The sequence below is a fragment of the Neolamprologus multifasciatus genome, chromosome 12 (genome assembly GCF_963576455.1).
Source record: "Neolamprologus multifasciatus chromosome 12, fNeoMul1.2, whole genome shotgun sequence".
NCBI classification, from domain to species: Eukaryota; Metazoa; Chordata; class Actinopteri; order Cichliformes; family Cichlidae; genus Neolamprologus; species Neolamprologus multifasciatus.
Window position 1 is genome coordinate 28,692,310 of NC_140450.1, and position 24,153 is coordinate 28,716,462.

At 39.6% G+C, this 24,153-nt stretch overlaps 1 pseudogene across 1 annotated transcript in view; it reads left to right on the forward strand.

The window, feature by feature from the left end:
• The window catches only part of LOC146507220 (uncharacterized), a 44,917-nt pseudogene that overhangs the window by 17,650 nt on the left and 3,114 nt on the right, over positions 1-24,153 (forward strand). The window contains exons 2-3 of the transcript XR_014877275.1: positions 8,174-8,237; positions 23,077-24,109. The product of XR_014877275.1 is annotated as an uncharacterized LOC146507220 (transcript). The remainder of the gene's footprint in view (positions 1-8,173; positions 8,238-23,076; positions 24,110-24,153) is intronic.

Consider the following 24,153-nt stretch of genomic DNA (forward strand, 5'->3'; position numbering starts at 1 on the left):
ATACGGTTCTATGCTTGTACAATATGAGGGTTGAATAATCCAAGAGTCATGGGATGGCAATGAATATCAGTCTTTCAAACTGTGTGAAAGATTGCCATGGATTTCTAAAAAATACATTTGGATTCTGCCTACTTTCTAACTACTCCAGATTTCCCTCACTGATCACCCTGAGGTTCATGTTGTGATTTTGAGTAAAATAGCTTCATTTTTAATCATTAGCTGATTCTTCAGCTTTCTCTCTTCCATCGTCCATTACTTTGGTTCATGAAAAAAGTTTGTAAAATTTGTCAAATTAGACACCTCATCCGTCACTGGGTGCAAATTGGTTAATTCATGCAGCACAGAGCCCTGGAGAGTAAAACTGGTTGCCAGACATCAGCATAAGCCAGCCCTTTCTCATCTGTGTCAAGGCACCAATATTTAGGATAGCTCAGAAAATAAGACAAACAAAGATATGTGAACAAATGTGTGATCCATATAGAGCAGCATTTTTCAGAGTAATTTGGCAATCTTTTGAGAACCACCGTTGTGGTTGGATTATGCAGACATTTTTTATAAATTTCACCCATTCGTCTGATAAAAACAAGAAAGAAGAACAGGATGTCCTAATGATATGGTTTTATAGATAGGTAGACAGACAGACAGACAGACAGACAGATAGACAGACAGATAGATAGATAGATAGATAGATAGATAGATAGATAGATAGATAGATAGATAGATAGATAGATAGATAGATAGACAGACAGACAGACCATGGTATAAAGATATAAATACATTCCAACATAGATTCATAAATTTGATGTCAAAGCTAGCTAATAAGAAGATTGCATGGTGTAAAACACTGATGCCAGATTAAAGTGTATTAAAAATCTGCTTTATAAATGTTTTATGAGGCAGGGAATGCACTTAGCAGATTTGTAAAACTACAGGGTTGCAGACAAAGAAACAGCAAAGGTTCACAGTGTCCATGTTGTATTTTCTAACCTCATTTCATATTTTCAAATGTTTTGTGTAGTAGGTCACATGCAGGTCAACATATCATTGTGGAAGAAATGCTGTTTTAAATCAGGCTTTTGCAGTATGGAGGTAAAATAATTCAAAGATTTGTACAATTTTCCTGAAAACCTTTTCTTTTTGGTGTTATTAGTCCAAGTTATATGTATAGGAACACACTCTTGTGACACGTGACTAAATTACAAATTAATATTCAAGGACAGTCTTCCCAAACACCTGAGTTATGAATATAAATGATATAGATGTATTGCTGACCAGTGTTAAAATTGCAGCTGAAAAAGTGCACCTGACAATATTGGATACCAAATTAGCAGAGCTAATCATTACTTCTTATCATTACCGGCCTTTAGTCTTACGGTAATGTTATTTGCCAAGAGATCTATTTGCCCTTCATTGATTTAAAAGGGAAATTCTAACCTTGGAAGTTCTGTATTAATGCATTTATATATCACTAGTCTAGCAATGCTGAGAGCATGCCAAGAATGGCGTAGAGGTTAAGAGTTGCAATTTATGCTTTGGATGGCATATCCTTGAACCTACATTCTCCATATTTCTCAGTTCCAGATCCAGCCTGTATGTAAAGTTATTCACCTTAGCTGTCTATTATCTGTGATTTAAATAGTCTGATTAATAAACTGATTAATATTTAACACCCACCTGCGGATAATGTGTTATATAATATTAAATCAATTATTAGAACTTGTTCTTTCAAGATCATTGGGCATATTGAACAAATTCTTTTTTGGCAGTAGTTAAAGTTTCTCACTCTCTCTGTCTTTGTGAAGAGTCACATACTTCTAACTAGTTTTGTGATCAATTTATTGGTGTCACTTTTCAAGTACACAAGAAGAAGCTTTTTGCCTAAAAGCAGTTGGACTGCAAGTCCATGAAGGTTTATAGCAACCAGATGGTGAAGCAGACAATACAGTCAGCAACAACCACTCACCCCTGAGATTGTGTAGCTCCCCCTTCTTCCACCAAAACACCTCTGACAAGTTGGAGCATAGACCTGGGACCTTAAGGGGCATCCTGCAGAGTCTGGAACGGGAACGTTAGGTTCTGTGATTGAGGCTTTTGTGAATGTGCCTTCATTGGAGCATTTTCACTGGAAAGTCTCAAAGATCCTGGATCAGATTGGGATCTGGGCAGTGTTGTCGCATTGTTGTTAACAGATAATAACAGAATCCAAAATGCTCCAAAAGCACATACAGCGAAGATGTCCAGTTTAACGACTAAAGTAGTGGATGAGGCTTCTCAGGCACCAGTAGGCTCTAGCTTTCTGTGTTGGGACACCTGTCACTCAATATGAACACACCCCTAATTCAGCTGGATGATAGAAAACATGCAGAATTGTCATAAAGGTCAAAACTATCCGTAGAAGTCAAACCTGTTTGTTGAACCAGGCTGTAAATATAGTTTTAAAGTTGGCGTTTTAGAGCCTGTTTGACTGCAGTTTTTGGCAATTCTGGCTTAAGTTTTCAGCTGCAGAGGTTGCCCCTTGGACTTTACTTCTTGAGCTAATTTAGTGTATCAATCTAAGTGACATAAATGAGACAAAGGATTAAGCCCAGAGTGAGATTCAATTCAATTCAGTTCAGTTCAGTTTTTATTTATATAGAACCAAATCACAACAACTGTCACCACAAGGTGTAAAACCCCTACAGTTGTACTGATGGTTCAATAGATGGACAGAACAGAGCACAGCAGCATACATTAAAATCTTTATGTTCTGATTTAGACACATGAAACAGCTGTTTGCAGTCATTAATCACACAGCCTCGAGCTCTTTCATGCTGAGGCCTTTCTATAAAATTTAGCAATAGTATTGAACTTGTGAGTCGAGGTGTTGCTGCAGTAACAATTCAGAACTTTCTACACCTGATGTGAAAACTGGGTCTCTTTGGTGACGCCAGTCATGAGGATTGTGATCAGTGTGCTTTTTTTAGATGTCTGACGACTCGATGACTCACACCAAGAGGGCCCACCACCCCCATCCCCAAACGTCTCAACTAAGCATGCAAGCATCACTGAACCAAAATAGATACATACACAGATCTCTGCAGCTGCTATTTATAGCAATGATTTAAAAAAGATGTTCTCATTTTCTTTTCTTCACAGCATTAGCCAAAAAACAAACCCAGAAACAACAACAAGTGGTCTACCTGTGCATGTAAAGACTGTTTTTTGTTGTTTCTTTGCATGGGGGGGGGGGGGGGGGGGGGGGGGTAATTTACCATATTGCACTTCTTTTAGTCAATGAAAATATTTGTGCAATATGATTCAGACTATCAAAGGAAACAAGCTACACTGCAGAATGAAATAAAAAAGACAGATCAAGCATATACATGGAGACTATGCCTGCCACGACTTTAGTGAGATTTTGGCTCACACATATCTTCAAATTTGGCCTTCATATTGTTTTTTTTATATTTTACAAAACCACCCTATACAGATGTGTACTTGTACACGGAAACAAAGTTTAAACTGACTTGTTTTTTGGGTCGCACAACATACTGGAACTAGTCTGTGAGCACCCAAAGATATTGATGGCATATTTCCAAAAGAAAACCTCTGGTCCTAGAAACATTTCTTTGGTTAACCCAGGTGTTACTGGTATACTGGCCTACATTTTCAACTGTTTGGAGTGGCAGATTGAGGCTGGCAATGTGACAGGGAGGCAGGTGAATGGAACAGGAAAAGGGGAGAACAACACAGTGACAGGCACAGGTGAAGCCACCTTAGACACCAGAACAGGGGAGGTCAGCTCTGACACAGGGCACTGAAACACAGGATGTCATCTGTGGCTTAGGATAGAGATTTAGAAGACCGTGGAGCCTGTATTTCTTTCTTCTTTGTTTTACCTGCAAGTGTTTAGCACCTTATCTGTTTACTTAAGTCCAGTAGAGTACACTAGGCTAGTTATGAATACAATGCAGATATAGCCAAGTCTTTTGTTTATTCTGTTTGTATATTGTGTTCCACGGGCATCAGTTAGTGGCATAATAATAAAGTGGAAGGGATTGGGGATGATGGCAAGCCAGCCATGAAGTGGTAGGGGATGTAAAATAACACAGCGGGGTCAGTAGGTGCTGAGGGGCACTGTGTGAAGTGGTCGCCAAGTTTCTGCAGTCAGTCGCTACAGACCTGCAAACATCATGTTGCCTTCAGATTGGCTCAAGAACAGTCTATGGAGAACATCATGGACTGAACTTCTATGGTAGAAACCCATTCCATGCATTCTGCATCTGGTGAGGCTCGACACCTAAATCCCATTGAACTATAACAAGACAATTTCATTTCCTTCTGTAGATCATTCCAGGAAACAGGTGCAGAGTATTAAATAATTTTATTTTTTCACAATTCTGTTCTCAGGACATTCAACATTATGAGAGTGAAGACTATACTGGTGGTAGCTTTTACGCATATAAACACACAGATAAGAGGGAACCAGCCCAAGGAGAGATTTATAGATAAATACCAACCAATGGGAAAGCCTGCAGATATATGGAGATGGCCATTTAGCAGCAGCATACAGAAAGCAGTGATGTACTCAACAGATTTTTGGGAAAAAATGTAAATTGTTTTTGACATGTGTCAGTTAGAATGATTGTTGTTTTATTCATTGATTGGCAAAACATATTAGAAAAAAAGGACAAATTGCAATTACCTGGGGGTAGAGTTAGGGTTAAGGTTCATCATGGTTATGACTTAGACTCCAAAGTGTTAAGACCCTTCTTGTAGACATTTTTTGAAATAGTTTGTACGTAGCATACACTAGTCCTGCCTACCCATGCAAACTTCAGCTCATCCCTGGCCTGCAATTATTGTCTAATTCATAGTAACCAATTTATGCTGTCTCTCACCTTTGCTGATGATATTTTCATCAGCAAAGGTTGATGAAACTCATGTGTTTTGGGTTTCTTGTGAACCCCAAAATACACGCTGACTCAAAAAATGTTTTTTAAATAATAAATCCAGTTCAGTTCTGGCTGTCAGAGGATACAATCCCAAATTGTTTAAGTGATAATATTTGGGTCAACTTCAAACAGAATGCCTATCTTCCAGCCATTCTTACTTACTGTTCACATTAATTATACATAGTAGAAGGCTTATTCATGTGGAAACAACTTTATCTCTCTTATCATTTCCCCTGGATATGAAACATGAGCACTGTTGCAAATATTGTCAGATTTTAAAGAAGCCATATTATTTCCTCTGATTGAGCTGCACAACAAAAGTCATCACACAAGAGCATGGGACACAAAACTGAGCAAAGGAAAGTTTGTCCTATTTACTTGTTTTCCCTCCAGCTGTCAGTCAAGTGATAAGTTGGCTAAACTGTCCCTGGGTCTAGAGATTGAGTTCCCTATTACTATGCAAATCCTGCCAAATTACCATCCATTCCCAACAGGACTGTCCAGCTGGAACCTGTACAAAGAACAGAACTTAATATTCCACTGCTGATTCGCAGTATATTATCTTTGCTTTTTTTTAGGTCTTTTAGGTCTTTTTCTAGGTCTAGTTTTAGCTTCATGTAGGGTAACAATTCTCTATCACAAATATGAAATTGACAGTACTGGATCTGGTTTTAAGTGGATTTCCATAACAAAACCTAGCAGTAAATTATCAACACATAAACATTTTCTCACTTCTAATCTTTTGCAATCATTAATTGCAAATTAATTGCAGTGCCAGTTTACAGTAATTGGTGACAACCTTATAAACTACATTTTTAATAGCCTCAGCTAAATAGATTTAGGCCATTAGCGTGCAGCTCTTTAGCATGTAAACAAAGCATTAATCAAGATAACCATAAATATATAACCTTTGCATCGATGAATATGGTAGGTTCATAAGTGACAGTAATACCTTAATTTCCAAGCTATCACACAGTTTCTTCACAGTTCATTATTGTAATGAACAAATTGTCATTCCCATCAGCTTTAGCTGTACTTCATGTTTAATGACTATTAGTAAACATTAGAATTATATCATGCAAAGCTCAGTGTGTGAATAAGGTAAACATTATTACGAGTTAGTACTGAACCTGTTAGTTAAGTTTTACATTTTTAATGATACTATCAAAAATCTGAACTTTAAACCAAAAATATGATCAAATAAACAAATTCAATCAAGCAATCAGTTTTAGGTGTATCAGAAATTTTAGAATTTAGTTATTATGTGTTATGAAATTGGAATTAATTTAATGAATCCAGGGCTAATTTGATAAATGGTTAAATGCTGAGATTGAATGCATCGTCATGCAAAAACATGTAAATGTTTCTTTCTTTTTTCTATCTTTCTTTACTGGTAACATTAGGTAGTCATCTGCAGTGTCTACATTGAGCATAAAAAAACAAAATCAATGAAAATTCAATTTATCATTCAGCATTAATAGCATCCTAAAATAGATAAATATAGAATAAGCTAGTACATTCTTAACCAGTACAAGAAACAACCTTTTACTACACAGTTGGTGTATTTCTTTAGAAAAAACAATGCTTTTAAAATGCTCTATGAACATCTTGTTTTAAATATTGAAGAAAATATTAGCCTATTCCATGCTATACAACTCTTATTGTGAGCTAGTGCTCAAACATGCTAATGTTATTACAAAAGGGGAAATAGAAGAGGTAAACATTTAGGCGTTATGTCAATTGAAGTCAGTACTAGTCTATTAATCAGTTTAATCTGTCAAACTGAGTGGATTGCAATTTAATTCTCTGTCCTGGTCAGTGTATATGTTAACAAAGTGTGTGCTCAGGAACCTTATTTAGTTCATGTGGTTAAGACCATGTTATTAACTCTCACCACTGGCTACACACCTCCATAAAGAAAAAGAACCATGTGAGTCCATAGAGGCATCACCACAGAGTGTTTAGTCTTGTTCAGCAGGATTTAATTGCAGGCCATAGAGAAAAGAAGACCTGCAGCAGGTGCATGTGTATAATTATTCTGGCTCAACTAGTGTGCAATCTCAAAAAGGAAAGGTTGGAAAAATTTTCTGTCTCTCTCTCTCCATATATGAGTATATTTCTTTAGGGAAGGGGGACTTGTTCTTAAAATGTAACCCATTCTGCACATTTGCATACCTTCATATCTTTATTCTTGGACTCTATTAGAGTAGCTTTGCATAAAGCAGTACAAAATAATCCTTACTCACCTTATACTGGGCCTTACTGCTGACGCTAAACTCATCTCTTTGAAAAAAGCTGTTTGAACTCCTTGAGCACTGTGAGAATATGGACCAGGACCTAAACAGTCCTTTTCTACTGTAACTGAGTACTCAAATCTCTTTCACAAGCACATTCAAAACCTTGAGCACTTTTTATTAAGCATTCACATGCACACACACTGTGATGTCCACATTGTGGTAACTCAGGGGGTCAGTATCTTGCCAAGTATCTTCGACGTGCAAAGAGCTCGGAATCAAACCACAGGCCTGGTTGAGGCTCCCTCTACTTCAATGGATGGATGCTGTGGCTCTGAGACTAAATGTTTCAGACACCAAAAGCATTAAAATTAAAAGAGTTGGCAACCTGGCATAACCATAGGGATGCAGTTGTTTGTGGTGAAAACTATTCTTGTGCCCAAATTTCTCTGCTACAGGTTGATGTAAGTACTACAGTTTACAGATATTTGCTAATACACTGACATGCAGGTAATTGGTAAATGTGCACCTTACCAGTGCACCAGACCAGAAAAAAAAAGCAAACAAACAGATTTTGAACATTAAAAACAGACTGTTCAGAACAGGGAGAACGCAGCTTTCTCGAGAGCTACTCCTCCATACATGAAAGATTAATGTCACTGGTTGCAGTTCATAGCTAAAGAGCTAAAATGAATGTGTTTGTTGTTGCCACCAAGTACAAACTATGCTGTAAAGAAAGTAGACGAACAGAGAGGAAAAAATAGAATTCCTGTTATTCAATTAAGGCAGGAGCTGACGTGGGTGGAAAACGAGCAGGTCACTTGGCACATTGAGTCTCCAGCAGAGAAACGTGCCTTGTCTCCACATGTCTGATGTCTTTGGGGAGCAGTTGGCAGAGTAGCAACATGCGCAGTACATAGCCATGTGCTGAAGCTGGAGGGATTCGCAACTTCAGCTGTGCGATGACCTACTTACCTGAGTGACCTGCTTTGTTTTACGTTGTAGATGACATATGATGGCACAGAAGCCCAGAGAAACCTGGAGGAGGAAGAAGAGTGTGATGATAGAGGTAAAACCACCATTTGCCAACAGAATGATGCAGGCCACTAGCCCAGATAGAATATCATTCATTTCCCAAGGGGAGGTGACGTGTGTTGGGTGGATAGCTGCCGTGCTACATATCTGGCTTTCTTGTGTCATCCTGTAGTTAAAAGGGTGTTAGACTCAAAGAGTTGGCAGTTCGTCTTGTAACCAGAAGGTTGCCGGTTCGAGCCCCGGCTCGGACAGTCTCGGTCGTTGTGTCCTTGGCCAAGACACTTCACCTACCACCTACTGATGTTGGCCAGAGGTGTCGATGGCGCGATATGGCAGCCTCGCTTCTGTCAGTCTGCCCCAGGGCAGCTGTGGCTACAACTGTAGCTGCCTCCACCAGTGTGTGAATGTGAGAGTGAATGAATAGTGGAATTGTACAGCGCTTTTTGAGGGTCCCGAAAGCGCTATATAAATGCAATCCATTATTATTATTATTATTAACACTGAATGTGCTGGATAGCTGCTTGCAGTTTATGTGTGAAACTGCATGTGACTGTGCATGCACTGAAACCGCACTCTTTATTGCTGTTTTACTAAAACTTGTTTTGCTCTCTGAGGCAATTCTTTATATATATTTCCTCTATTTTAATAGTGGTAAGCCTTGCAGTTTGGGTAGTGGATGATTTAATTAACAGGTTTGTCAGCACACCTGTCAATTAAAGCTATAGCTGATAGTCATCTCCTTGGCTTTACTTCACTAATTAGAGTCACTGAGCTATACCTCTTGACAGGATTTGTGCTGTTGGTGCATGTTAGAGCATTTTTTATGGTATTATCTGACAAATAATATGGCCACACACTGTTCAAGAAGTTAGAGCGTCAGTTTTGGCTTTACCCTGCACCTCTATGGTTTATAGATGCAGCTTAGAAAACCTAGCAGCTTAGCTCCAACCAACAAGCTGAGAGACAAAAAGATAATGTCAAAACTTTAAAATCCCAGGACCAAGGGTTTATATGTTATCAGGTTTTGGATTAAACTGTCTATTTCTGAATGCGAAGCTCTAACTGTAACTTTAATTAAGCATACTGGCAATACTATTTTAGACACCTTATCTCAAATTACCTAAAGGGTAGACATAACAAGTCATCATTTCATTTACTATAATTATTATTGTATATTCAGGGATTTTTTTAAATATACTTATATATATATATATATATATATATATATATATATATATATATATATATATATATATATATATATATATATATATACAGTTTTTTGGGTTTTTTTAAAAAAATCTCATTGCTCTCTGTGTCATCTCTCTCACTGTCTCATAGAATGATAGATAAATATGGTATATTTTTTAATGGCAATGAAATTTTTAAATACAGAGAACATGCCAGAGGGGAACAGCAAGAGGTATAAAGGATTTTTTGTCTGTCCGTATAAACTGCTCTGCTGCCTGTCAAGTAAGTGAAGCATGGGATAGTCACAATTATCCATGAAGGGTAACAGTTTGCTCAGTGACCTACTCCACATCACAGCTTTAAAAGTGTTGAGTCTACAGCCACTCACAGAGCCAACCTTCTTAATCAGTGTAGTCAGTCTGTTGGTTTCCCCCAGCTCCCCCAGCTCCGAGGCTGCTCCCCAGTTGACCACAGCAGAGAACACGCCTCTTTACTGCACACATCTCAGCTTCCTGTGGAAATGGAGCCTGCTGATCCCACTTTATTTTATCCAGCTTAAATAAATGAATAAAGAGATACATTCTCTGATAAATTCATTGCATTGCATATGACATAATTTACAAATTATGGCTATATTCAAGTATGAAAGAAACATTGTAACACATGTTCATCTACCTCAAGTGGCTGAGCCGTTTTCTGATGCTCCCACCTTGTGGTTTTTTGGGGCAAATTCATATAGAAGACTATTTAAATTTTGTATTTGCAGAAATGTGTATATACCTTACAATAGAACCAATATAATATTTTACAAGTAGATACAAATGAAAGTATCCTGTGTAAGTAACGATGCTGAAGTGAAGGTAAGTAAAAATCATACATAAAAAGTATACTTGATTGAACAAACAGAGAAAAGTAATTTTAAAATAAGTTTATTGTCATGTCATTCAGGCAGTGATGAAGTCAAGTAAGAGTTTTATGCACTGCACTGGTTTTCTATCAAAAGCAAAATGAAAATGCACTTTTTGTACTTTAAAACTGCTCTACAAATGCATAAATATTTCCCTTTTGTACCTTTTTGTTGACAAAACCAACTTTAAATCTGTATTACGGTACCTTAGAACAGAAGAAGCTTCTCGGATGAGAGGTGAAACGTCTTCAAGCAACTTAAAGAAGTCCAGACACTTTTCTTTGCAAGCTCCTTTGACTAAGTAGGGAGGAGTTTTTTTCCCCTTTTTCTCTTCACAGGGAAATGCCCGACTGGACTGGAATGTAAGATGAGCCAGGAGTCAAACCAAGTGCCAAATGAGGGAGAGCCAAGGCTCTTCCCCAACTTTTTAACCAATCACAGTCATGTCTTGTTTGTACCATAATGTAAAAACTTTATTCACCTGGGAGTGGCACCATTTGTCTGTCTGGTCCACTGAACATACGAGGGTCTATGGCGCCATGTTAACTTGAACCTTCAACCATTTCATACATTTTGAAAACTTACTGAAAATGTATAATTTAAGTTTGTTCATCTTTTCTCCAAAAAGAACACCAAAGAAGCATGTGTTTTAAATCACATAAACTCCCATCACGTCTATGTTTCCCTATCTGCACTTTTTTTCTGATTGTGGCTAATTATGCTAATTTGTCTTGCTTGGTTCATTTTGGTCTTATCATGGACACTTGAGGTTGTTTCTAAAACTAAGACCATCCCTATAACCTCCCATGTTAAAATAACCTAGTTGGTACAAAAACAGGTTGGGCATTATTGGACATTTTGCAGTTTTCATAATTGTATCAAAGGGACATAGTTATGTTACCTGTTCCTGTACAGTTTATGGATACAGATTGCTAACCGAGCATGCAAGGCTACCACGGCCTGGATGACTGAGAACCTAAATAGATAACCATGCTAGTGTTATCTGACTACTCTCTACTCCAAAGTTACTCCTCATTCAACATGGGCCGCCAATATGCTAATGCTAAAGTTTCAAAATGATCAGTCTAGAAATCAGTGGGTGAACTAACAGTGTGTTTGTGCATCTTTTATATACAGTCTATATTTGCAACATGTATTTAGGACAAGTATTGCTATAGAGCTGTCTCATAATGTGTAATTATGCAACTAAGATAGATTGATTTTGGTCCAAATCTTTCTGCAAATGCAGCTCATCCTGTGCTTTAACTCAATCATTGAACACAGTCCCTGACCTGCATTTGTTCCCTCAGCTTGTTTAACAAACAGATGTTGTGCTCTCATCAGTCCATCTTGCTAGCACATTATAAAACCAACCCCCACAGGTCTGGCCCGGATCTGGTATCAAGTCGGCACTGCTAGCTGACTTCTGGCATGATAAGACGTATGTCATCCAGATATGGGCCAGGTCTGGCATAGATGGCACTGTCTATGTGATGGCATGCCATATTTGGCTTGATTGTGGTTTGGTTTATGTGGCCCAGGCCCACAGAAAACAGGTCTGGCCCCGATCTGGCATCAAGTTGGCACTTCTGACTGACTGGTGTTTTGGCAGAGTGTATGTCAACCAGATGTGTGCCAGGTCTGGCAATGACGCCACTGTTTATGCGTTGGCATGCAATATCTGGCCCGATTATGGTTTGGGTTATGGGGCCCAGGCTCATGGAAAACAGGTCTGGCCTAGTGAGGGTTTACTCATCTTTGACAGTGGGAGGCTGTAGCTCAGGTGGTAAAGCAGGTTACAAACTGATCGGAAGGTTAGTGGTTCGATCCTTGGCTCCTTGTCTGCTTGTCAAGAGTATAAATGTGTATGAATGTAGTTAGGAAGCCCTTATTTAAGCAAAAGTGTGTGATTGGGTGGCATGTTGTATAGAGCACTTTGAGTAATCTGGGAGAGTAGAAGAGCGCTATATAAGAATCAGTCCATTCACTGTCTGAACAGAGTTAACGGCATTGTTACTGTTGCACTGTTTTGCATGTTCTGGCACATGTTGTTATTGCATGGCTTGATTAAGGTATACATTAGGCTGACATCTGGGGCCAGAGCTAAAACTGTTCTGGGCCAGCACAGGGCCAGCAGTGTGTCTACAACTGGCCCGTGGCTGCACACCACCTACAGATGGCCCACATACCGCAAAGATTGACGGCCCTTTGCTGGCCCAGATCAGGTTTGCCAGAGGTAATCCACACATGGGCCAGCACAGGACCACCAGTGTGTATGCAACTGGCCTTGTGCTGGCCCATGTGTGGGACACCTCTGGCAAACCAGGTCTGGGCCACCAAAGGGCCGTCATTCTTTGCGGTATGTGGGCCATGTGTAAGCACATTGTGTGGGCCTGATCCAGGCCATACCAATTTTGCTATGTGGGCCAGTGAACATGGTGGTACAGTACATGATAGAACACTTAATTTCACACTTAAACACAATTGTCACAAATGCAATTTCTCTCAAACTTTCTTTGTTCCAGCTAATTAAAAAATATAAGTGCAGCAAACCTATTAGATATTAACCCTTTAAAGCTGGTCGGAGCAGGCACGCTCTGTTTTGCGTAACTATTTTTAAATCCCGGTAGCACTGCAACCACATAAGCTAGCGCAGTAAATTTTTTTGCATATGAAACCAGGAGGAGTTGTACTTACATCTTATGCCACCAGGTTGTCCTAGGTCACAGTTTCCTTCCACATATAGCTTTGCAAAAACTGCATAAAAAGCACTTGCAGCAACAAAAACATAATATTCCAGAAACACGCTTTGCCGATCCGATCAGCTGTTTGTAACACTTCCTACGTCCATCAGCGTGAACTATCGCATGTCCTCCATGTCCTGCCTGAAACCGGAAGTGACGTCATTTTGCGGAAATGTAGTTTTTTACTATCAGGGCCTTATGAGCCTATACTGGTGTTTTTAAAAGTTATGTTTGACTTTATGACTTTCTGTGTTGTTTCTGGGATGCTTAGGACTCAAATTGCACTGCTGGAAATAGTTTATTTTGATGCATATGCTGCTTTTTTGCAAATTTGCACTATAATATTTATTTTTGTTTTTCCTGCAGTATATAAAAATTGGTGTATTTCAAAAATAAAACTATGAAGACACTCAAAATAAATTTCCTGTGGTGGGAAGCTATTTTGTGCAACTTTTTTGTATTTACAGTTTTGAGGGATAAGCCTCTTAAATTTCTCTAACTAGAAATATATGTTAAAAAAGCAAAAACGATTTTCAATTTTTTTGTAGTTTATTGCACATTTTTGCAATTTATGTAATTACTATGCACTTATTAAAATCTGGGCTATAATGGTTGTATTGATATAAATCAACTTTAAATGCTCCCAAAAATGGCAATACAACATGTAAAAATATAATATAAGCTCTGGCGGACTTGGTTCTATGGTAGGTCTTAAAGGGTTAAATATGCCACTCCACAACAACACACTCAAAGGATGCCTGAAGCTGAAAGAAGACAGCGATCATAAAAACATCTCAGGAGAAATTGTTGGAGACATCAATCAGGACAAATATCACACCACAGGAGGATGTTGTTAACATGCATTTCTCGCCATGCCAGACTGATAAATCTTCAGCGCAGACGCAAGCATCCTGTGTGGTTCTGCCGCCACAGAGATGCTTTTAAATAAACATCACCTTCATTATCAAAGCTTCCACATGGCCACAGGCATTACATTAATACCTGCCATGTAAGTCAAAAGACAGACACAGTGATCCAGATTGATGCTCGTTGCACTACCGCTACCTAGAAATACATTTCTTCATTTTATGCAGTGCCGGTTCATAATTCAGAGATACCTACTACTTCCTAATCCTACATAATACTCTAAATCAGGGGTCGGCAACCTGCGGCTCTGGAGCCGCATGCGGCTCTTTTACCCTTATACTGCGGCTCCGGGTGGTTTGGGAAAATAAATTAGGAGTATTTAGCTGAAGTGTATTTTATTTGTGTTTAGTTATTTTTTAACTTGTAGTTCTAAATTGGAAGATTATTGTGATTTTGAAATATAAAAATAAAATTATATCTTATTATTTTTTCATCGCTCAAAATAAGCGTCACACTCGCGGAAGCCAGTATACCCGCCGAAATGCCGTGCATTTATCGAGACTTTCGACCCCAGGTAGGCCAGTTATGGATCTTCGGATCCACATTATGTCGGCAGCTGTTCTCCACCGTGAACTTTGTTAAAAACAAACACCGCTCACGCCTCACAGATGACAGCTTACAGTCCTGCGTAAAGATGAAAGCCCCGATTTGCAGACGCTGTGCGCAGAGGTTCAGGAGCATAAGTCTTATTGTAAACATATCACGGCAGACCCGACGATGTTTCCATGAACACACTTTTCAGCATCTCTTTATTGACCACTTTTCACACACAGTTGCTGTACGCATACAGCCGGCTGTAGCTTTGCAGCTCACAGCCCGACAACACAACAGCAGAGAGAGCAGAGACTTTAAGGCAGCGAGGCGTGATTGCGGGTGCAGCTCAGGTGCGTCCGCCTCCCCTGCAGCGGCGCTGCAGACCACGCCCCGCCACACACATTAACCAGGTAAAATACATATTTAGGCAGAATTTTGCAAATATCTATTTTTCATTTATTAGTAGCATAGTGAAAAACTCCCTTTTAACAGGAAGAAACCTCCAGCAGAACCAGGCTCAGGGAGGGGCGGGGCCATCTGCTGCGACCGGTTGGGGTGAGAGAAGGAAGACAGGATAAAAGACATGCTGTGGAAGAGAGACAGAGGTTAATAACAGATATGATTCAATGCAGAGAGGTCTATTAATACATAGTGAGTGAGAAAGGTGACTGGAAAGGAAAAACTCAATGCATCATGGGAATCCCCCGGCAGCCTACGTCTACTGCATGTCTGTGAAGGTTCTCAGTCATCCAGGTCATCGTAGTCAAAGGAGCTTGCAAAGAAAAGCGTCTGGACTTCTTTAAGTTACTTGAAGACGTTTCACCTTTCATCCGAGAGGCTTCTTCAGTTCTAAGGTCAAATGGTGGAGAGTCCCAGATATAAACCTGGTGGGAGTGTCCCCCCACAGAGGGACAAAAGGACCCCCTGATGATCCTCTAATCGCCTGAGCCAAGGTGTGGAACTGGGTGTGGGTCCCAATCAGCCAGAGTTTCGGGTGAGTTCATTGTGAAACCTGGCCCCACCTTATCATGCGAATTCCTGAGGTCAGATGGCCCAGGGTGTGAGTGGGCGTTAAGGCGTCTGGGAAGGGATCTCAAAACTGGATTATAGATGGCAGAGAGTTGGTGTCGTAAACCACCGCCTCTGTTCAAAGATGGTCGCTCACAGTGGACATAGATGGCTTCTTTCACTCCTCTTTCAAACCATCTGTCCTCTCTGTCCAAAATGTGAACATTGGCATCCTCGAAAGAGTGACCTTTATCCTTAAGATGCAGATGGACAGCTGAATCTTGTCCTGTGGAGGTGGCTCTTCTGTGTTGTGCCATGCGCTTGTGAAGTGGCTGTTTGGTCTCTCCAATGTAGAGGTCTGGGCATTCCTCGCTGCACTGTACGGTTTACGACACCAACTCTCTGCCATCTATAATCCAGTTTTGAGATCCCTTCCCAGACGCCTTAAGGCCCACTCACACCCTGGGCCATCTGACCTCAGGAATTCGCATGATAAGGTGGGGCCAGGTTTCACAATGAAATCACCCGAAACTCTGGCTGATTGGGACCCACACCCAGTTCCACACCTTGGCTCAGGCGATTAGAGGATCATCAGGGGGGTCCTTTTGTCCCTCTGTGGGGGGACACTCCCACTAGGGTTATATCTGGGACTCTCCACCATTTGACCTTAGAACTGAAGAAGCCTCTCGGATGAGAGGTGAAACGTCTTCAAGTAACTTAAATAAGTCCAGACGCTTTTCTTTGCAAGCTCCTTTGATTAGTAGTAACCGGTTTTACTACTTGTTTTCAAGTAGTAAAACTTGAAAACAAGCAAGTATACTTTTAGTTCACTTTGTATGTACTTTTATAGATTTTTAGACCACATTACATTTAAGAATACTTTAAGTCCAGTTCGAAGTATACAGAAAAGTATAAAAAAAAAATTAGTCTATACTTGTAGTATAGTAGTGCTTGTAGTATACTATGTAGTATTAGTATTAATAACTAATAGTTATTAATACTATACTATACTAATTAGTATTTGAAGGTATACTTCAAATACTAATTAGTATTAGTATTTGAAGTATACCTGAAGTATACTAAGAAATACGACGAAATACCCAGCATGCATTGTAGTGCTTTAACTGTAAAATTAAAACAACTATGAAACAAATAATTGATGTTTTAAACAAGAATTTGTCACAAATTCTTGTTAATGTCTTTTACCTTTTGAACAGAGTAAGTGGGATGAAAAACATTGTTTAAACCGTGAGTGAAAAGGGTTAACAATTAATAAACCTCAACCTCACAATCATTTTCTCACCTGTTTACAATATAATTCTGGTACTTGGAACTATGAGTGTAGTTGTCTGCAAAGGAAGCCTTCTGATAGTTGAAACTATCATCTGACTGTCTGGGGAATGGAGTGATATGAGTGATTACATGTGAAAAATATGTTTCAACTGGACTTTAATTACTATGTTTCAATCAGAAGTAAGCCAAATATAAACTAAAAAGTAAATTAACAGTATACTTGGAAGTTTAGTATTGTGTTAGAGAACAGTATATTTTAAGTATACTCTTATAGACTGGAAAGGACATTATGCTAGTACATTTATAGTGAACAAAAAGTACATCTAAAAGCTAATTTCAAGTATACTTCCATATACTAAAATGGGGGCCAATATAGTCCCAAGAAGCATTAGTAGTATACTTACTAGGTAACGTATACTTTTCCTTTCTATATGTCACATTTAGAGTAATGTTTAAAAGTTACTTCATTTAGCAGGGTGTAGCTTTTTTCTCTTCTTATTCTTTCTTATACTGGAACTTCATTTTTTTCTGCAAAGGTGGTACTTTTAAGACACCTCTGCCTAACTACAGTGAACTAACCAAAAGTTCACTGAAAAGAATATGCTGTGGTCGTCATTTCACACAAGTTCAGGTGTCACATCCATGAAACCTACACCACTAACCAGCATCAGTCCTACAACTTCACTCTTAAATTTAATAAGTTCTGGGACAAGCAGAAACTGTATTTTTAGCGGTGCATTTTGTGGCAGGCCAGACTGCTATTAAATGCACTCTCCTATAGAAATAATTCCTTTGTAGCACCACTTTGTCTTGGTTCAGAAGAGATGTCCTGTATATACATGATAATGTAACACGGGTGTTTTTGTTTGTTCATGTTTAGCGCGTTGGGTTGTGTTTTTAAAGCGACTGTTACATTTTTAAAGCGTTTTAAGCGACAGGTGTGTGAAGCACTTGTTACACATCTCAATGGGAGAGCCATAGCCGACACCACACCTTTACCAGACGTACAACGTGACATATGGCGCACACGCCGGGTATTCACTTTCAAAACAACAATGGCGGATAGAAGATAGTGATTGAGGCGGTTAATGCTCCTTTCACTGGTTGCCAACCATCATTAAATAACAACAAGAAGAAAATATTGATCTGCTTTTCTTAGTTGTGCCCGTTTAAGACGTGATTCAGACTCAAACAAAGCTGCAAAGCAGGAGAACAACATGACCAGCAACTATTCTGTGCCACAGTCCCAGTTTGCTGCAGCACAGATTGATGATGAGATGGTGGAAGAACAACAGAGACAATTTACGGACCATTAAGATGTGCAACTTAGAAGTAGTCAGAGGTAACTGGATGGAGTTCAGTCAAGTTAAATGCACGGTTGATTGGATTATATCTGAAGATTTTATGCTATTCGTGATAACTCTGCTAGACTCCAAATTTCTCATCCAATTAATGCGGGAGTATCTCAAAAGTAAATGAAACATCTAAACTTAACACTTTTTCCCTAAAACTGACACATGGGACACATTAAAGTTGAATTGGAACCAGCTAATCAGTCTGAAGGTAAGTGTTTTTTCACTTATTCGAGAGAAGTCAGAAATGTGTTCTTATTACTGTTTGTTTTGACTTTTCCGCTAGGTTATTTTCAATCAAATGCTAAGACAAAATGTCAATAGCTATGAATGTGGAGACTCAAAAGACTAGTTAGTAATAGTTGCCGATGAATTTTTGAGACTTGATAGAAACATGGATGTTTGCAACAGGTGAATCGGCGAACTAATGAGGTTGCGCCCAAATGCTTAAAGCTGGTAAATCGTCAGTGTTTTCAGGTGTGCTTGTACTACCTGTATGGTGCGGGGTGCTAACTAAGTCAGGCTAAAGTCAGTCAAGCGTCGCGCTCGAATATCTTTTCATTTTTGTGCGCTGCTCACTTGTCTTTACTGTGCTTTTACAGGTTTTGTGTTCATTGAAGCCTTTTGTGAATAATTTTGATCATTTATTGTCAATGGAAAATTGTACTTAGTAGTCAGTATAATCTTTTAATGATATAAGTTTGTATATGGTAGAATACTGCATGTAACCATTTGTGTTTATTGAAAGGATGTCTCATCCTAGGAAGTCTGTAACATTCCAGGGTGTTCTGGCTTTCACCCCCACATCCTGGGAGCATGGGAAAGTTCGTACCTTGTTTTATTGTTTTACGGTAGGATTAACATAGTTATAGTCTAAGTGCTTTTTGTTTAGATGAACTGCTGGACTTTCCAGACCAGCAGTTTTAGGGAAGTCATTTATGGGGTCACACTCTGACCCCCCACACACACGCGCGCACACACACACACACACACACACATACACATTTCAATGTATGGAACAAACGCTCACTGAAGTGTATAAATAAAAGACCAGGGCAGTCCTCAGGGTCTCTGAGATTCACTCTTGGGGCTGCCCATGCTAGCAAGAAATTCTGTGTGTTTCTCTTCTCTGATTCTCTACTGAAGAAGTGTTTTAGAATATATCTCTTAACATTTATAAACTGGGAATTGGTCCCTATACTCTTATTTTGTTTTTGGGTTGTTGTTTTTTTTTGCATTGTATATGTCATTTTGGATAGGTAATTTGTCATTGAAGTTTTTGCAACTAAGTTTACTTGTAAATTTTGTGGCTTCAGTGCACGGAAATTTATATTGTTCAGCTTGCATGTTAAAAGCCACAAACATGTAGCTAACTATAGGTTTTCTTGTGGAACTGAGAACTGTCCTGCCACGTTCAGAACATTTTCTGCCTTTCGTTCACATATGCATAGGAATCACAGAACAAGAAGGGAGACCACTGAGGAGGAGTTCTATAAGTTCACTGGTTACCTCAGCTGTCAAGTTCCTGGATGTGGGTATGCTGCACAAAACTTCACAGGTCTTTGTGCCCATCTCAGATTTCACATCAGACGGGAAAAAAGTATTATGTCCATTTGAAGGCTGCTCTAAATACTTCAGTGTCCGAACATAATTTTCCAGCCATATTTCTCAAAAACATAAGCAGACAGTTCAGCAGTCAAGGCAACAAGAAATTGGTGAAATCATTCAAGAACTTTCACAGAATGATCTTTTAACACTGTACAATAAAGGTGTGTTGAAATCTGACAAAACAAGGAAGACATTTTTCAAAGAAAATTTCAGTTATGTGGAACCCACTCAAATTTTTTTAGGATCTGACAGTACAGGCAAACAGTGTTATTTTCAGTATGTGCCAATTAAAGAAACACTGAAGTCTCTCTTGAGACATCCCACAATACGAGAACAGTACAAACAGTCAAAACAGCGCCGATCACCAGACATGGTTTTAGAGGATGTCTCAGACGGTCAAAATGTCAAGGATAATGCACTTTTACAGCACTATCCATCATCTCTTTCACTCATTCTCTACCAAGATGCATTTGGAGTGGTTAATCCATTAGGGTCTGGCAAAAAGAAACATAAAATCCTGGCAGTGTACATGACTCTAGGTGAGATCTTACCACACAACCGGTCCTCTGTTGATGCAATGCAACTTGTTCTGCTTTGCAGTGACACTGACTTCAAAACCTTTGGCCATAACAAAGCTTTGAAGTCTTATTGCAGACCTTAAATGGATGGAAGAGACAGGGGTTCTGGTAGAGGATGGAACCATAATGAAGGTAGCTTTGATAGCCATCTTAGGAGACAATCTGGGCTCCCACTGCATAGGTGGTTTCACTGAGAATTTCAGCTGCAGCAAACATTTTTGCAGATACTGCTTAACTGACAGGGAAAGCTTTATCAATGATCCACTATCACTTGGACAAAAAAGAATAGCTGATAAGTATAAGGACAGTGTTGAGGTCCTCTCTACAAGTGTCCACTTGGTTGTGAATGGCATTAAATTTGATTCAGTGTTTAATTCACTGAAGTATTTCCATGTGTGCTCTGGGTTACCTCCATGTTTGGGCCATTATTTATTTGGAGGAGTGGTTTCCAGTGACTTGTCGCTATATATTGTTACCCTTGTGCAAGTGGAAGGGCATTTTACATACAACCAGTTAAACAGAGCAATTGTACAGTTCAAACACGTAGGAAGTGATGCTTTACGTAGGCCATGTAGGCCATGAAAACAGGGCAGAGGCTGGGGGATTCAGCAGCACAGAACTTGTCACGGCTAGACGGTCCTCACCACCGGTCGCCATGCCAGTTTTTGTTGTGTTTGTGTGTACTTTGTGGTGTTCTCCTCTCCATCCTGTGCATGTGTGTTTGTATGCGGGAACGTGTACTTCCGGAAGCCGTGGCACGGAACGGCAGCTGACCCGGGGGGAGTATCCTGAGATGGAATTGTCGCACCTGTGCTTAATCACTTCGCCGGTTACTACTAATCCTAAGCAGACTTATTTAACGGTGCGATCGAGTCACAACCAACGCTGGAACGTTGAGCTAAACCGGGTAGCGTAGTCGCGATTAGCATACCTAGTTTGTGAAGGAGAGAGAACGTTTTCGTTACTGTGTGTGTGTTTTTCTCATCTGCCTCCAGGATCCAGGGATCGGAGGAGGAGCGGGCACAAGGAGTTGTTTTGGATTGTCACTGCATTTTCACCACGTGGAGAAGCCACTGTATCACTGCACTGCCCGTTTGGATTACAGACTCGAACTGTGGACTTAATTTTTCACTGTGAATAAATTCACTGTCACTCTGCAAGGAGTCTCGCACCTGAGTCCTTTAACCCAATTCACCATGACAGAACTGGTGTCTTCTATGACTTCTGCCTCTGTACATTGGTGAAAAGATAAAACATCCTGTGGATAGTGAGGTTTGGCAGTTATACCTTAAACTTAGAGACATTGTTGATCTTGTATGTGCCCCCAAAATAAGTCACAATGACATTGCCTACCTAAAGATACTGATAGAGGACTATATACATCTGAGACACAGTAGGTTTCCTGACAAAGCTTTAAAAGCTAAACATCACTATTTGTTACATTATGCAGAGCTTATCCTTCAATTTGGACCACTCATTTGTTTGTGGACCCTTAGGTTTGAGAGCAAGCACTTGTATTTCAAAGCATGTACAAGAACAGTGCACAACTTTGTCAACTTATGCAAGACTCTGACAGAACGGCATCAGTTACTGCAGTCCTACCTCTCAGTGGGCCAAATGTTTCCACCTACAGTTCAAATCATTGGAGAAGCAAGTGATTATAATCATCATCTTTACAATGCTGTCATTCAAGAAGCTGTGGCAAAAGCAGGCTGCACTAATCAGACCACTTTGGATGTGTCAGCAGTTGTCTACAAAGGTACCAAGTATGTCAAAGGCTATGTTTCCATTGTAGATGACACTGATGATGGCTTGGTTTTTGGGAAGATAGCTGTTATACTTGTTAACAATTCTGAATTGTACTTTGTGCTCGAGTTGCATCACTCAGTACTTCTCATTGACCTTGGACTTCACTGCTTGCGTTGCCCTACAGAAAGAAGTGTGTGTGTAAATGCTGACAGTCGGATGGATTATTACCCACTACCACTTTATAACATGGCAGGCCTTTTTGTTGTCTCCCTACACCATTCAGTTTCCTCTTAATTCTTTTTCAGGGATGGAAATTGAAGAGGAACTCACAAGCCTCCTGCCGGCACTAGACAGAGAGAAAATAATCTGCATTGTAGAACATCTGATGGACGTTATTGGTGTACAACAAAAAGTGATCTTTTGTTTGTGGAGGCGGAAGATCTCAAACCCTTTCTCACACCAATTCAAATATGTAAACTAACTAAAAGGAGGTTTGTGTAGGTTCTGTACAACTCATAGACTTGAGTCTATGAGTTGAAGGTCACTCATAGACTCATGTGTCACTGATTAGCTTGATTAGCTTTTTTTTCTCTTCACCATACTACTCATGTACTCATGTACTCATGACAATAAAATATTGAAGAGCGTTTTGGGGCTCACATTCTCTGGTAGATAATTAACACGGAAAAAATAAACAAAAGTAGACACTAAATCTAACACCATTAACCTTTCATTGGTAGTGGTACAACTAAGGGTGGAAATTGTGACATACTGTAAAATATATTGTATTATGACTTTTCAATGCAAGACCTTGAGTTTGTAGTTCTTTTGCAGTCCTTGGATTGTTTCTTTTCATCTTCAGACAAGGTCCCCAAAACTGCCTTGCCGTTACTACTAAGTCCTAATTGTAGGGTTCATCTTTTAGTGACATAGTAGCTTTTTAAAGTAGCTTTTCCAATGTTCTTTTTTTTTTTTTTTTAAGATGGCAACAGACCAGAGAACCTGAATGACACCATTACTCTGGAGCTTTGCCCTGCTGCATCAGCTGAAGCATCAAGCAATCCACCTCACCCCTCCTCCTCCACGTCCACCACTATTTACAACCATTACTCCAGCTCTTGGGTCTCACACTTACAGATTCCTTGGGCAAGATTTCCACTCCGACTGTCGCATGCAATCACAAGAGGAGACAGAGGTCATCCAGAGGACAGGAGAAGTATGATTAGAATTGTTGTGGAGTTGTGCAAGTTCACTGCAGAAACCCTAAACGTGCATCTTGTGAAGAGGTTGCTCAGATCATTGTAAACAGATACCCTCAAACATTTGCAGATTTTACTGAAAAGGGAGAAAGACTGGGTTGTGGACATTATTCACTACTAAGAAGCATCAAATCTAGAGTTGAACATGTTAATTGAGATAATACAACACATAGACTTCGTCAAACAAAGAGAACCAGGAATGAGGAAGATTGCAGTCCCAACAGTAATGCAACCCCACCTAAAAAAAGTTAGATGCCTTGTTGATAGCTATGGTTGTATTAATTGGCAGCTAGTTGAACTTCCTGAGGGGGAAACGCCAGCTTCTTTAGAGGAAAAGAAACACATCTTGTTTACAATTTTTAATTCACAAGGACCTGGAGCTGTGGAGAGACTTGATGTGGATGACTTCATGTGCCTCACATATATTTCTCAGCGGTAGCTTATTAACAGTTGTCTCTCACCTTCAGTAGCTGAAATTCAGGAGCAGTGGCCATTCTTGTTTACTGGGAAAGGTCTTTCGAACCACTTTTACAAACTCACAGGCATCGATATTAGTGAGCGCTTAGGTCAGGCCCTCATAACCAAAGGCAGAAGGATTATTAACTATTTCTCCACCCAGAAGCTCAAATGGAAACTTGGTATAAGTACACTCATCCAGCAGATAGAAAGTGAGGGAGTTTTGACCAACAACAAGGTTGGCACAGCATGGTGAAGTATGACAAGGAAGACGAAGACTCCCTCTTTGTCTTAGCAGATGTAAGCTTTTTTCATACAGCTCCAGGTTTAATGCTGTTGCTTGC